Below are 14,399 nucleotides of genomic sequence, written 5' to 3' on the forward strand. Positions count from 1 at the left end.
ACAAGTAATTGAGATAAGAGACTTGGTGAAATAATATGTATGTATAAGTTTAATGGTTATAGGTCATACTTTGGACTGTGAAAAGATGTTCTGGTTGTGAAATTTCACAGGGCATAGCCATATAGAGTATTTGAGTGGATACCTGACGATACCTGACATATGTATTTTTCTTCCCATCAGTGTCAAGAGCGGTTTAGATAATTTTATTTACATGTGAGGTTAACTGATCCTTGGATGGTGTATTGTTACATATGTTTCTAGAATCAAGTGCTGTGAAGGTATATAAGTAGTCTCAATTTTCTGCTGGGATTCTGTATTATACCAGTGGGTATTAGGAATGTTTTAGAAAGCTGAATCTGGACGAAGAATACTTTTGAGATAACACTCTTGCTAAACAAATTGTGCGCTGCTATTCTATTGGGAGGGGGCAAGTGAACAGCTGCGCGATTTTTTTTTTTGTCTTCTGCCTTCTGTAAGAAGTCAGCTCTGAGGATTGTTTTGGTTTAACTCTAGTTTACGTTCGTTGCTGGAATACTTTGTAAAGGACCAACATGGAGTACCCAACTGCACATCAGAAGTGGGTTAGAGAGCAGTGTGGCCTTCCCACTTACATGGAGGTGGTCTAGTAGGTGAGAGGACTATCACACCTGGTCCTTCCTGCTTTAGTCATCTGGTCTATTGGGAGAGAGAGGTGTTTTTTTAACCCTTCCCAATACGCCCTGCAAGTGTAGCAGGTGAGAGTGAATGCTGATTTAGCCTTCCAGCTACAACTTGAGAGCCCATTCTGACTTGCCAGGAGAAGTGTGGCCTGTTGACAAAGTCCAGGGACACTGAGAGGGCGTTTGCAGAAAGGTGGGCTGTGTGGGAATAAGTTGAAGCCATGGGCAACTTGTTCAGTGTGCAGCGTGGGGGTCCAGCAGGATCCAAAACAGCCAAACAGATAGTGCAAGAAAGAGAATGCAAAGAAGCAGTGAAAAATGTCAGACCGATACTCAAAAAGGCAGACATGCCAGAGTACGGATGTTTGGATGTTGAGAAATGGCACAGATTAAGGGAAGAAAAGAGAGGTTGGATAAAAGACAAGAGGGTAGAGCAGCAAGTAAATAAATGGTGTCGTGTGGCTGAAGAGGTGCAGTATTGTGGATATAAAGAGACCACAGCGGGAGATAAGGTGTATTATGAATGTTTTAAAGCACCAAAAGCAGGATCTGTGACTGCTACCGCCCCCCCCTTCACATAAGCAGAAACCCAGACCAGATGAATGGACTTGTAAACATTGTAGTCAGAAAACCCCAGACTGGAGAGGTACTTGTGCTACGTGTAATGTTACTCGCCTTAAGCAGATTGCACTAAATCCTGTTCGAACCAGATCACATGTGTTGACAGAGGACGCTGATTCTGAGACAGAGGTAGTGAAGGAATTGAGTTTTGGGGAGGAAGCTAACAGTGAGGAAAGGAAAGAATGCCCTGGGACCAGTACAAAAAAATCAGATACATCCCGACCGAGGAAGGTCATAAGAATCAGACAGACACAGGAATATCATCCCTGGAGCCCCTCTGACCAGCTAGCTATGTTGAAACAGTTACCTGACCCTGAAAACCAACCTTTCCCATTTTACAGGCAAATACAGACAATACAGGTGACTTATAAATGCACTTGGGCAGACCTCGAGAGTTTGGTGACTGCAAAGGTAGGTGACGTGCTGGGACACATAATTAAATCACATACTGATATAATAAAGGAGCAATCATGGGTCATGGATGTTCAGTCTGAGAGGTATGGAATGACGTACTGTGAGGCATTGAAAGGATGGGCTACAAAGAAACAATCAGAGCAGTCTGTACTGATAACTGACGTGACACAGCAAAAAGGGGAGAGTCTAGAGACATACTTTGGGAGGTTACAGCTGAAGTGGACAGACATGGGGTACAGTGCAAGAAACGACCTTGATATCAAAATATTGGTGAATGCATTCATTGACGGTATGAATACGTTTTTACGAGAAGCAGTACAGACAGCCAGACCTGAGTGGAGAAACATGGACCCAACAGACCTTCTGCAAGTAGCTAAGGGGGTTGAACTGACAAAATGCAAGCGACCAGTTATGTAGGCTAGAGCACAAGGAAGACAGTGGAAGCAGAGGGGGGGGGGGGCGGCACCAGGTGACCTAGCGACCGTACAGTGCTGAAATTGTGGACAGAATGGACATTATGCCAGACAGTGCAAAAACTCCAAAAAGGAGAGGGAGCAGACTGATTTCCCTCCTCCCTTGCCTCTGACCTAGGAAACTGGCAACCCAGTGACAAATGTGTACCCTGTTTTCGTTCCCTCAGGACCTGGTCCCGCCTTAATTACGACCATAACAATGCCAGGGGGGAAAGTGGCAGAATTTTTAATTGACACTGGGGCAGCCGGCACTGTGGTACATAAAGACCTGATAAAGCCAGACATGATTACTGACGAGACTGTGGAGTGTGTCGGGGTGCAGGAATTGGTGTCTGAAACTCCCTTGACAAAACAGATGAAGCTGAAATTACAAGATAGCCAGGAAATTCTCACAAAGCTTATTGTTAGTGAAAATACTCCTATGAATTTGCTGGGGGCTGATGTGTTAAGTGCTATCCAGGCTACCATACAATACACCCAAGAAGGTATTATAGTCACAAGTCTTCTCTCTGACAAACACTTGTGCAAGATTGCAGCAATGGTGTACATGTCCAAATCTGCGAGAGTGTCTGATACCAGAACTAGTGAAGGCATAGCAATGCAACAAGTTCCAGACATCGTATGGGCAAAGGGAAAAACTGATGTTGGTCAGCTTCCTATTCCCCCAGTCATGATAAAATTAAAAGAAGGCTGCACTCCTCCCTGTTTAAAACAATATCCCTTAAGCCCAGCCAAATCAATGGCCCTGACCAGAGATAAGAGAATATGTGCAAGCAGGGGCTCTAGTACAAAGGTCCTCCCCCTGTAACACTCCCTTGTATCCAATCAAGAAAAAAGGGCCCAAAGGTTCCCCTGATACATACAGAATGGTGCATGATTTGAGAGCTGTCAATGCTGTCACTGAGAGTGTAACATCTATTGTTCCAAACCGACATACCTTAATATCACAAATCCCAGGGACCTCCAAATGTTTTACAGTAATTGATTTGGCAAATGCATTTTTCTCTGTGCCTCTACACCCTGACTGTCAGTATCTTTTTGCCTTCACACATGAGGGGAAACAGTACATGTGGACAGTCCTCCCGCAAGGAGGAATGAATTCACCTACCATTTATTCTACAGCTATGGCAGGAATTCTGGAACAGTGGCAACCACCTCATCCACAGGTTACGCTATTGCAGTACGTGGATGACCTTTTGCTCTGCTGTCCAGACCAGACGTCCTGCAAGGAAGCCACAATTTCTTTGCTGTGTTTTCTGGCAGAGAATGGTTGCAAAGTTTCACGTGAAAAATTACAGTACTGTAAGCAAAAGGTAACATTTTTGGGTCACTGTATCTCTGAAGGTACAAGACACCTGACTGAGGAGAGAAAAGAAGCAGTCCAAAATCTCTCCTTACCCAGGTCCCACCGGCAACTGCGCACCTTTTTGGGCTTAGTGTCATACTGCAGTCCTTGGATAAGGTCTGCCTCGCAAATGATGCAACCCCTTTATGATTGTCTGTTTGAACTCACTCAGGAAGCTATTGAATCCTTTCATTCCCTTAAACTACTCATTGTATCTGCCCCGGCCTTTGGTATTCCAAATTTCGATCAACCATTTTCCTTGTTTTGCACAGAACAGGGAGGGCATGCGACAGCCGTCCTCACACAGCAACATGGTGACAAACAAAGACCAATAGCTTACTACTCAGCGCGACTAGACCCAGTTGTCAGAGGGTCTCCCACGTGTGTCCGTGCTGTAGCGGCTGCTGCAGTACTGCTAGGGAAGACTTGTGAGATCACATTGACATTTCCCTTAACAATTTACTTCCCGCATGACATCCATGCTATACTTGTGCAAGTCCAACCGAAACACCTGTCTATGGCCAGACATCTCAGACTTGAATGTGCCCTTCTGATTCCTGAGTATGTCTCCCTCAAGAGGTGTAATGTTCTGAATCCAGCCACCCTTTTGCCAGTAGATTCAGAAAAGGGGGAATTAGTGACAATGGTAGCAAGTGAGGATGAATACTTTGACATGACGCATGAACATGACTGCATAGAGCTGATGAGTCAGGAGACAACAGGTTTTCCACATGTCTATGATACACCTATTCATAATGCAGATTTTGAGTTTTTTGTAGATGGCTCCAGATATCACCTGGATGGGAGATTCTACACTGAATATGCAGTAGTATCCTCACATGAGGTAATCCCAGCTGAACCACTCCCGCCGCACATGTCCGCGCAGGAGGCGGCGCTAACAGCGCTCATTGAGGCGTGTAGAGCGGGATCAGATAGGAAACTTAATGTTTATTCAGACTCAAATTATGGATTTGGGATCTGTCATGATTTTGGCCCTATCTGGAGAAGTAGAGCTTTTCTTACGTCAGCTGGTAAGCCTATTAAAAATGCAGAATTGGTAAAACGGTTAATGGAGGCACTAATGTTACCAGTCCAGGTTGGCATCATTAAGGTGAAAGCACACACAAAAGGTGACTCACTGGAGGTAGCGGGCAATAGAAGGGCAGATGCGGCTGTGAAAGTGGCGGCAAAGAGGCCTAGGGATCAAAGGATATGCCAGGGAGCCAGCAAGTCCCAGCCACAGTGAGTCTGGATGTCCTGAAATCCCTCCAGCATCAGGCTGCCCAAACAGAGAAGGAACACTGGGAGAAAATGGGAGCTGGGCTGAACTCAAATGGAGTATGGGAAAGTAAGGATAGGTTGTGTTTACCAAGGTGCCTGTTCCCTATGATGGCACAAGCAACACATGGCCCCACTCACGCCTCAAAAAGTCATATGTGTAACCAGATGAATGCCTTCTGGATCGCTCCTGGCTTCAGTTACGTAGCCTCCAAACACGTACAATCCTGCATTATCTGCACACAACACAACCCAGGTAAAACAGTAAAAGTCCCTAAGAAAGCAACACCCAGACCGCTCTACCCGTTTCAACGACTGCAAATAGACTACATACAACTACCCAAGGTAGGAGTGTATGACTACGTCCTGGTATGTGTAGATCTCTTCTCAGGATGGGTTGAGACCTATCCAGTAAAATGTGCAAATGCTAAAACAACTGCAGATAAACTAATGAAGGAACTAGTCTGTAGGTATGGCATCCCAGAAGCCATAGAAAGTGACAGGGGTACACACTTCACTGGAGAAATAATGAGGGACATCATGCAGGCCTTGGGAATAGAGCAGGCATTCCATACTCCTTATCATCCACAGAGCAGTGGAAAAGTAGAGAGATTAAACGGGACACTTAAACTAAAAATTCAAAAGGCCATGGCAGAGACAGGAAAGAATTGGGTAGAGTGCATATCCCTTGCACTCTTTTTAGTCAGACACACGCCAAATAGAAAGACAGGCTTGTCTCCTTTTGAAGTCCTGTTTGGTAGTGCCCCAAAAACAGGTCTGTACTTTCCACAAGTGTTACAGATGCAACACGGCACTATGACAGCCTATGTCCAGGCCTTACAGGAAAGACTTAATGTGGTGCATAAACATGTCATTTCATCCATTCCAGATCCCAATGCAGGTGCATATGTGCATCAGCTGAATCCAGGTGATTGGGTGGTCGTGCGCAGACACGTGAGAAGGAGCCTAGATCCACGCTTTGATGGCCCATTCCAAGTCCAGCTGACCACATCCACCTCAGTGAAACTTGAGGGAAAACCCACCTGGATCCACGCCAGTCACTTTAAAAAGGTCACTCCACCGGCAGAATGATAGTTTTGCTAATTATCCTGCTAGGTGTAGCAGGGTTGCTGCACCAAACAAAGACACTGAGTGAACTTTTAAATACGGACTGGGATAATAAACTCATTCGCCACCATATTTCTCTTACTGAGGACATGGAAGGAGAAAAGCCAAAAGACTGTTGGATCTGCACACACAGTCCTATTTCTTCAAAGACTATGCCTTATTTAGCCTTACCTCTGGAACCACAGGAGGTATTGGTACCAGACTGTATACACAATGAAACCTGGACTCAATCTAGATTTTTGGGAAAAGATGTATTTCGTGATGTATCTGCTACATTGACTATAGTTGGATGGGTCACTAAACCCTGGTTCCAGCTAAATATCACACGGCCCGATGGATACTCGTGGTGGATGGAATACGATTCAGACAAGGGCATAATTGCCAAAATAAAGACTAAGATTCCTCATTCGGGCGCCATTCCCCATGATCGATTATGGCTCAGTCTTCAATACAATGGTGTTGGAAATTGTGGAAAAGACAATAACTGTTTCTATATACATACACATGACTTAACCAAGGACAATGAGACAATATATCAGAAGGGTATTGAGGACTGTACATCATCATTTATTAGACGGACTTTTAGGAGGGAGCGGGGTAGCTGTATCTCAGGTATGACCGGAAAACAAATGAACAATATGTGGTGTGCTCATAAAACACTGCAAATATTGTTGTTCTGTCTATTGCTTTATATAGCTGTAAAAGCATTGATATATGCATTACCTAAACTACTTAATAATGTATGTGCTAAGAGTTCCAGTACTGAACCCTCTGTAGTTTACTACGGACCCCAAATGGCCTCTGCTGACCGGGAGTAGGTGTCCACACTGAGGGTGGATGGGTGAAGTGGTAGTAAGACCCCTCATGGATACTAGGCCCATGAGCCAGCAGCTCCTCTTTGGATGCCTACTGACCCTGTAGTGAAGGTTATACCATTTACAAAAGGGGGAAATTGATATAGAAGGGTTTATAGTTTCTCTATTTCTTTATTAAAGATATTTTATTGTTCCATTAGTAAGTATATCTGGTGGTAGTTCATAGTCATTATGGAGCCTTCGGAATGAGAGACAAGCTCAAGGATTATTATTGTCTCTAAATGTTATTCTTATCTTCTTTTTATCTCATATGCATGACTCTACATTTTTGTTTTGCTAAAACTTAAAGCTCATATGAGCAACTTGTAAAGTCCAGCTAGAAGCCTTTTTTGCAATATCACATTGATCTGTAAATGGTATAAATAAACTGTACCTTAGCTGAATAAACAGAAAATTGATCAAGCTCACATGAATGCAGGTCTTTTCTCCGAGCGCTCGATCTTGATTAGGTCTGAAGAGGCCTAATTCAGAGGACCTTACTGGTGATCCCATAAGCTGACTTGTGAAAAAACAAAACAGCTACAATAGGGACAATAATGGAAGTCCAACAGCCACTTTTAGGATGCCACTAAGGTTCCTCAGTGTTTTGCTAGTATAATGGCTTAGTAACAAGGAGTTTGAGTGTGCAAGGCAGTGGTGCTGCAAATAGCTTTGCAGCAGAGGGACAATAATGGAAGTCCAACAGCCACTTTTAGGATGCCACTAAGGTTCCTCAGTGTTTGCTAGTATAATGGCTTTGTAACAATGAGTTTGAGTGTGCAATGCAGTGGTGCTGCAAAGAGCTTTGTACCAGTGGGACAATAATGGAAGTCCAACCACCACTTTTAGGATGACACTAAGTTTCCTCAGTGTTTGCTAGTATAATGGCTTACTAACAAGGAGTTTGAGTGTGCAATGCTGTGGTGCTGCAAATAGCTTTGCACCAGTGGGACAATAATGGAAGTCCAACAGCCACTTTTAGGATGCCACTAAGTTTACTCAGTGTTTTCTAGTATAATTACTTAGTACCAATGAGTTTGAGTGTGCAATGCAGTGGTGCTGCAAAGAGCTTTGCACCAGTGGGACAATAATAGAAGTCCAACAGCCACTTTTAGGATGCCACTAAGTTTACTCAGTGTTTGCTAGTATAATGGCTTAGTAACAATGAGCTTGAGTGTGCAATGCATTGCTACTGCAAATAGCTTTGCACCAGTGGGACAATAATGGAAGTCCAACAGCCAATTTTAGGATGCCACAAAGTTTACTCAGTGTTTGCTAGTATAATGGCTTAGTAACAATGAGTTTGAGTGTGCAATGCAGTGGTGCTGCAAATAGCTTTGCACCAGTGGGACAATAATGGAAGTCCAACAGCCACTTTTAGGATGCCACTTAGTTTACTCAGTGTTTGCTAGTATAATGGCTTAGTAACAATGAGTTTGAGTGTGCAATGCAGTGGTGCTGCAAATAGCTTTGCACCAGTGGGACAATAATAGAAGTCCAACAGCCACTTTTAGGATGCCACTAAGTTTACTCAGTGTTTGCTAGTATAATGGCTTAGTAACAATGAGCTTGAGTGTGCAATGCAGTGCTACTGCAAATAGCTTTGCACCAGTGGGGCAATAATGGAAGTCCAAAAGCCACTTTTAGGATGCCACTAAGTTTACTCAGTGTTTTCTAGTATAATGGCTTAGTAACAATGAGTTTAAGTGTGCAATGCAGTGGTGCTGCAAATAGCTTTGCACCAGTGGGACAATAATGGAAGTCCAAAAGCCACTTTTAGGATGCCACTAAGTTTACTCAGTGTTTTCTAGTATAATGGCTTAGTAACAATGAGTTTGAGTGTGCAATGCAGTGGTGCTGCAAATAGCTTTGCACCAGTGGGACAATAATAGAAGTCCAACAGCCACTTTTAGGATGCCACTAAGTTTTCTCAGTGTTTGCTAGTATAATGGCTTAGTAATAGTGATGAGCGAGTACTAAAAAGCTCGAGGCTCGGGCCGAGCATCCCAAGATACTCGTGTCCTCGGCCCGAGCACCGAGCCCAATGTTATCCTATGGGAGACCCGAGTATTTTTATGAAATGACCCCCGGCAGCATGTAGAAACCCTAAAAATGTCACAAAAGTCTCAGAAGAGTGCTCAAATGACATGGCAACAGCATGGGGAAGACCCCTTGAAGCATTTATCACTCAAAAGTCACAGCTGTGAACAATTTTGTCCGAGTTTTACGCCATTTTTACGGACTCACCAGAAAACCTTCCAAAATAACACCAAAATGAATTTTCATGGCGGAAATGTTAAGGGCACATACCCAATAGTGAGAGAGAGCTGGTGTATGTTACTTTTTGAGATTAATACATGAAAGATTTTACGTAAAACATTGTGTGGCACTCCGATGTCCAAAACGCACGTTTTGTGCTTTTTACTAGCGATGTCGGTCATTTTTCTTTTCATTCTATCTCCCGTCGGTCGGTCTCGCTCTGTCTGTCTCTCTCAGTCTTGTCTGTCCCCCTCTCACAGTCTGTCGGTCAGTCTCCCCCCTCTCTCTTACTTACCGTTCCCCGATCACTGCCGCGGCGCTGCACAGCTGTTCACTAAACAACGGCGGCTTTTCCTCTTTTGAAAAAGCCGGCCGCTCATTAAACAATCTCGTATTCCCTGCTTTCCTGCTTTTCGGCGCCTATGATTGGTTGCAGTGAGACACGCCCCCACGCTGAGTGACAGGTGTCTCACTGCACCCAAACACAGCAGCCGGTGTGTGTGTGTATACTGTGCAGTGAAATAAATAATTAAATAATTAAAACAAAACGGCGTGCGGTCCCCCCAATTTTAATACCAGCCAGATAAAGCCATACGGCTGAAGGCTGGTATTCTCAGGATGGGGAGCTCCACATTATGGGGAGCCCCCCAGCCTAACAATATCAGTCAGCAGCCGCCCAGAATTGCCGCATACATTATATGCGACAGTTCTGGGACTGTACCCGGCTCTTCCCGATTTACCCTAGTGCATTGGCAAATCGGGGTAATAAGGAGTTAATGGCAGCCCATAGCTGCCACTAAATCCTAGATTAATCATGTCAGGCGTCTCCCCGAGATTCCTTCCATGATTAATCTGTAAGTTACAGTTAAAAAACACACACACACGAAAAATCCTTTATTAGAAATAAAAAACACTAACAAAGTCCCTCATCACCAATTTATTAACCCCGACAAACCCTCCATGTCCGGCGTAATCCACGGACCTCCAGCGTCGCGTCCAGCTGTGCTGCATGAAGGTGACAGGAGCTGCAGAATACACCGCCGCTCCGGTCAGCTTCACACAGCAACTGCGGTGAGTATAGCGATCAGCTGAGCTGTCACTGAGGTTACCTGGATCCAGCGGTGGATACAGCGGTGGCCGCGGGTAACCTCAGTGACAGCTCAGCTGATCGCGCTACTCACCGCCGCTCCAGTCAGCTCCATGCAGCAACTGAGGTGAGTATAGCGATAAGTTGCTGTCACTGAGGTTAATCGCGGCACCGCTGGATCCAGCGGTGGCCGTGAGTTACCTGACTGACAGCAGCTGATCGCGATACTCACCTCAGTTGCTGTGTGAAGCTGACCGGAGCGGCGGTGTATTCTGCAGCTCCTGTCACCTGAATGTAGCAGAGCTGGATGCGACGCTGGAGGTCCGTGGATTACGCCGGACATGGAGGGTTTGTCAGGGTTAATAAATTGGTGATGAGGGACTTTGTTAGCGTTTTTTATTTCTAATAAAGGATTTTTCGGGTGTGTGTGTGTTTTTTAACTGTAATTTACAGATTAATCATGGAAGGAATCTCGGGGAGACGCCTGACATGATTAATCTAGGATTTAGTGGCAACTATGGGCTGCCATTAACTCCTTATTACCCCGATTTGCCAACGCACTAGGGTAAATCGAGAAGAGCCGGGTACAGTCCCAGAACTGTCGCATCTAATGTATGCGGCAATTCTGGGCGGCTGCTGACTGATATTGTTAGGGTGGGGGGCTCCCCATAACGTGGGGCTCCCCATCCTGAGAATACCAGCCTGCAGCCGTATGGCTTTATCTGGCTGGTATTAAAATTGGGGGGACCGCACGCCGGTTTTTTAAATTATTTATTTATTTATTTTACTGCACAGTATAGACACGCCCACCGGCTGCTGTGATTGGGTGCAGTGAGACACCTGTCACTCAGCGTGGGGGCGTGTCTCACTGCAACCAATCATAGGCGCCTGTGGGCGTGGAAAGCAGAGAATATGAGATGGCTGTGTGCAGAGCACAGCGCGCCCGCCGGTATAAAGGCTCGGTCACGCTGTGCAGGCCGGCCAATCACTGCAATTCCACAACTGATAGGGCTGTGGCATTGCAGTGGTCTGCCAGCCAATCTCTGCATGAGGGCTGGCTCTCAAAAGAGCGCCAACATGCAGGGATGAAGACCACGAGTACAGCACGAGTATCGCGAGATTACTCGGTCCCCGCCGAGTAGCCCGAGTACAGCGATACTCGTGCGAGTACCGAGTAGTAACAAGCATACTCGCTCATCACTACTTAGTAACAATGAGCTTGAGTGTGCAATGCATTGCTACTGCAAATAGCTTTGCACCAGTGGGACAATAATGGAAGTCCAACAGCCACTTTTAGGATGTCACTAAGTTTACTCAGTGTTTGCTAGTATAATAGCTTAGTAACAATGAGTTTGAGTGTGCAATGCAGTGCTACTGCAAATAGCTTTGCACCAGTGGGGCAATAATGGAAGTCCAACAGCCACTTTTAGGATGCCACTAAGTTTACTCAGTGTTTGCTAGTAGAATGGCTTAGTAACAAAGAGTTTGAGTGTGCAATGCAGTGGTGCTGCAAATAGCTTTGCACCAGTGGGGTAATAATGGAAGTCCAACAGCCACTTTTAGGATGCCACTAAGTTTACTCAGTGTTTGCTAGTAGAATGGCTTAGAAACAATGAGTTTGAGTGTGCAATGCAGTGGTGCTGCAAATAGCTTTGCACCAGTGGGACAATAATGGAAGTCCAAAAGCCACTTTTAGGATGCCACTAAGTTTACTCAGTGTTTTCTAGTATAATGGCTTAGTAACAATGAGTTTGAGTGTGCAATGCAGTGGTGCTGCAAATAGCTTTGCACCAGTGGGACAATAATAGAAGTCCAACAGCCACTTTAAGATGCCACTAAGTTTTCTCAGTGTTTGCTAGTATAATGGCTTAGTAATAGTGATGAGCGAGTACTAAAAAGCTCGGGTGCTCGAGGCTCGGGCCGAGCATCCCAAGATACTCGTGTACTCGGCCCGAACACCGAGCCCAATGTTATCCTATGGGAGACCCGAGTATTTTTATGAAATGACCCCCGGCAGCATGTAGAAACCCTAAAAATGTCACAAAAGTCTCAGAAGAGTGCTCAAATGACATGGCAACAGCATGGGGAAGACCCCTTGAAGCATTTATCACTCAACAGTCACAGCTGTGAACAATTTTGTCCGAGTTTTACGCCATTTTTACGGACTCACCAGAAAACCTTCCAAAATAACACCAAAATGAATTTTCATGGCGGAAATGTTAAGGGCACATACCCAATAGTGAGAGAGAGCTGGTGTATGTTACTTTTTAAGATTAATACATGAAAGATTTTACGTAAAACTTTGTGTGGCACTCCGATGTCCAAAACGCACGTTTTGTGCTTTTTACTAGCGATGTCGGTCATTTTTCTTTTCATTCTATCTCCCGTCGGTCGGTCTCGCTCTGTCTGTCTCTCTCAGTCTTGTCTGTCCCCCTCTCACAGTCTGTCGGTCAGTCTCCCCCCTCTCTCTTACTTACCGTTCCCCGATCACTGCCGCGGCGCTGCACAGCTGTTCACTAAACAACGGCGGCTTTTCCTCTTTTGAAAAAGCCGGCCGCTCATTAAACAATCTCGTATTCCCTGCTTTCCTGCTTTTCGGCGCCTATGATTGGTTGCAGTGAGACACGCCCCCACGCTGAGTGACAGGTGTCTCACTGCACCCAAACACAGCAGCCGGTGTGTGTGTGTATACTGTGCAGTGAAATAAATAATTAAATAATTAAAACAAAACGGCGTGCGGTCCCCCCAATTTTAATACCAGCCAGATAAAGCCATACGGCTGAAGGCTGGTATTCTCAGGATGGGGAGCTCCACATTATGGGGAGCCCCCCAGCCTAACAATATCAGTCAGCAGCCGCCCAGAATTGCCGCATACATTATATGCGACAGTTCTGGGACTGTACCCGGCTCTTCCCGATTTACCCTAGTGCGTTGGCAAATCGGGGTAATAAGGAGTTAATGGCAGCCCATAGCTGCCACTAAATCCTAGATTAATCATGTCAGGCGTCTCCCCGAGATTCCTTCCATGATTAATCTGTAAGTTACAGTTAAAAAACACACACACACGAAAAATCCTTTATTAGAAATAAAAAACACTAACAAAGTCCCTCATCACCAATTTATTAACCCCGACAAACCCTCCATGTCCGGCGTAATCCACGGACCTCCAGCGTCGCGTCCAGCTGTGCTGCATGAAGGTGACAGGAGCTGCAGAATACACCGCCGCTCCGGTCAGCTTCACACAGCAACTGCGGTGAGTATAGCGATCAGCTGAGCTGTCACTGAGGTTACCTGGATCCAGCGGTGGATACAGCGGTGGCCGCGGGTAACCTCAGTGACAGCTCAGCTGATCGCGCTACTCACCGCCGCTCCAGTCAGCTCCATGCAGCAACTGAGGTGAGTATAGCGATAAGTTGCTGTCACTGAGGTTAATCGCGGCACCGCTGGATCCAGCGGTGGCCGTGAGTTACCTGACTGACAGCAGCTGATCGCGATACTCACCTCAGTTGCTGTGTGAAGCTGACCGGAGCGGCGGTGTATTCTGCAGCTCCTGTCACCTGAATGTAGCAGAGCTGGATGCGACGCTGGAGGTCCGTGGATTACGCCGGACATGGAGGGTTTGTCAGGGTTAATAAATTGGTGATGAGGGACTTTGTTAGCGTTTTTTATTTCTAATAAAGGATTTTTCGGGTGTGTGTGTGTTTTTTAACTGTAATTTACAGATTAATCATGGAAGGAATCTCGGGGAGACGCCTGACATGATTAATCTAGGATTTAGTGGCAACTATGGGCTGCCATTAACTCCTTATTACCCCGATTTGCCAACGCACTAGGGTAAATCGAGAAGAGCCGGGTACAGTCCCAGAACTGTCGCATCTAATGTATGCGGCAATTCTGGGCGGCTGCTGACTGATATTGTTAGGGTGGGGGGCTCCCCATAACGTGGGGCTCCCCATCCTGAGAATACCAGCCTGCAGCCGTATGGCTTTATCTGGCTGGTATTAAAATTGGGGGGACCGCACGCCGGTTTTTTTAATTATTTATTTATTTATTTTACTGCACAGTATAGACACGCCCACCGGCTGCTGTGATTGGGTGCAGTGAGACACCTGTCACTCAGCGTGGGGGCGTGTCTCACTGCAACCAATCATAGGCGCCTGTGGGCGTGGAAAGCAGAGAATATGAGATGGCTGTGTGCAGAGCACAGCGCGCCCGCCGGTATAAAGGCTCGGTCACGCTGTGCAGGCCGGCCAATCACTGCAATTCCACAACTGATAGGGC

This window comes from Anomaloglossus baeobatrachus, chromosome 3 (genome assembly GCF_048569485.1).
Source record: "Anomaloglossus baeobatrachus isolate aAnoBae1 chromosome 3, aAnoBae1.hap1, whole genome shotgun sequence".
In the NCBI taxonomy this organism is placed as follows: Eukaryota; Metazoa; Chordata; class Amphibia; order Anura; family Aromobatidae; genus Anomaloglossus; species Anomaloglossus baeobatrachus.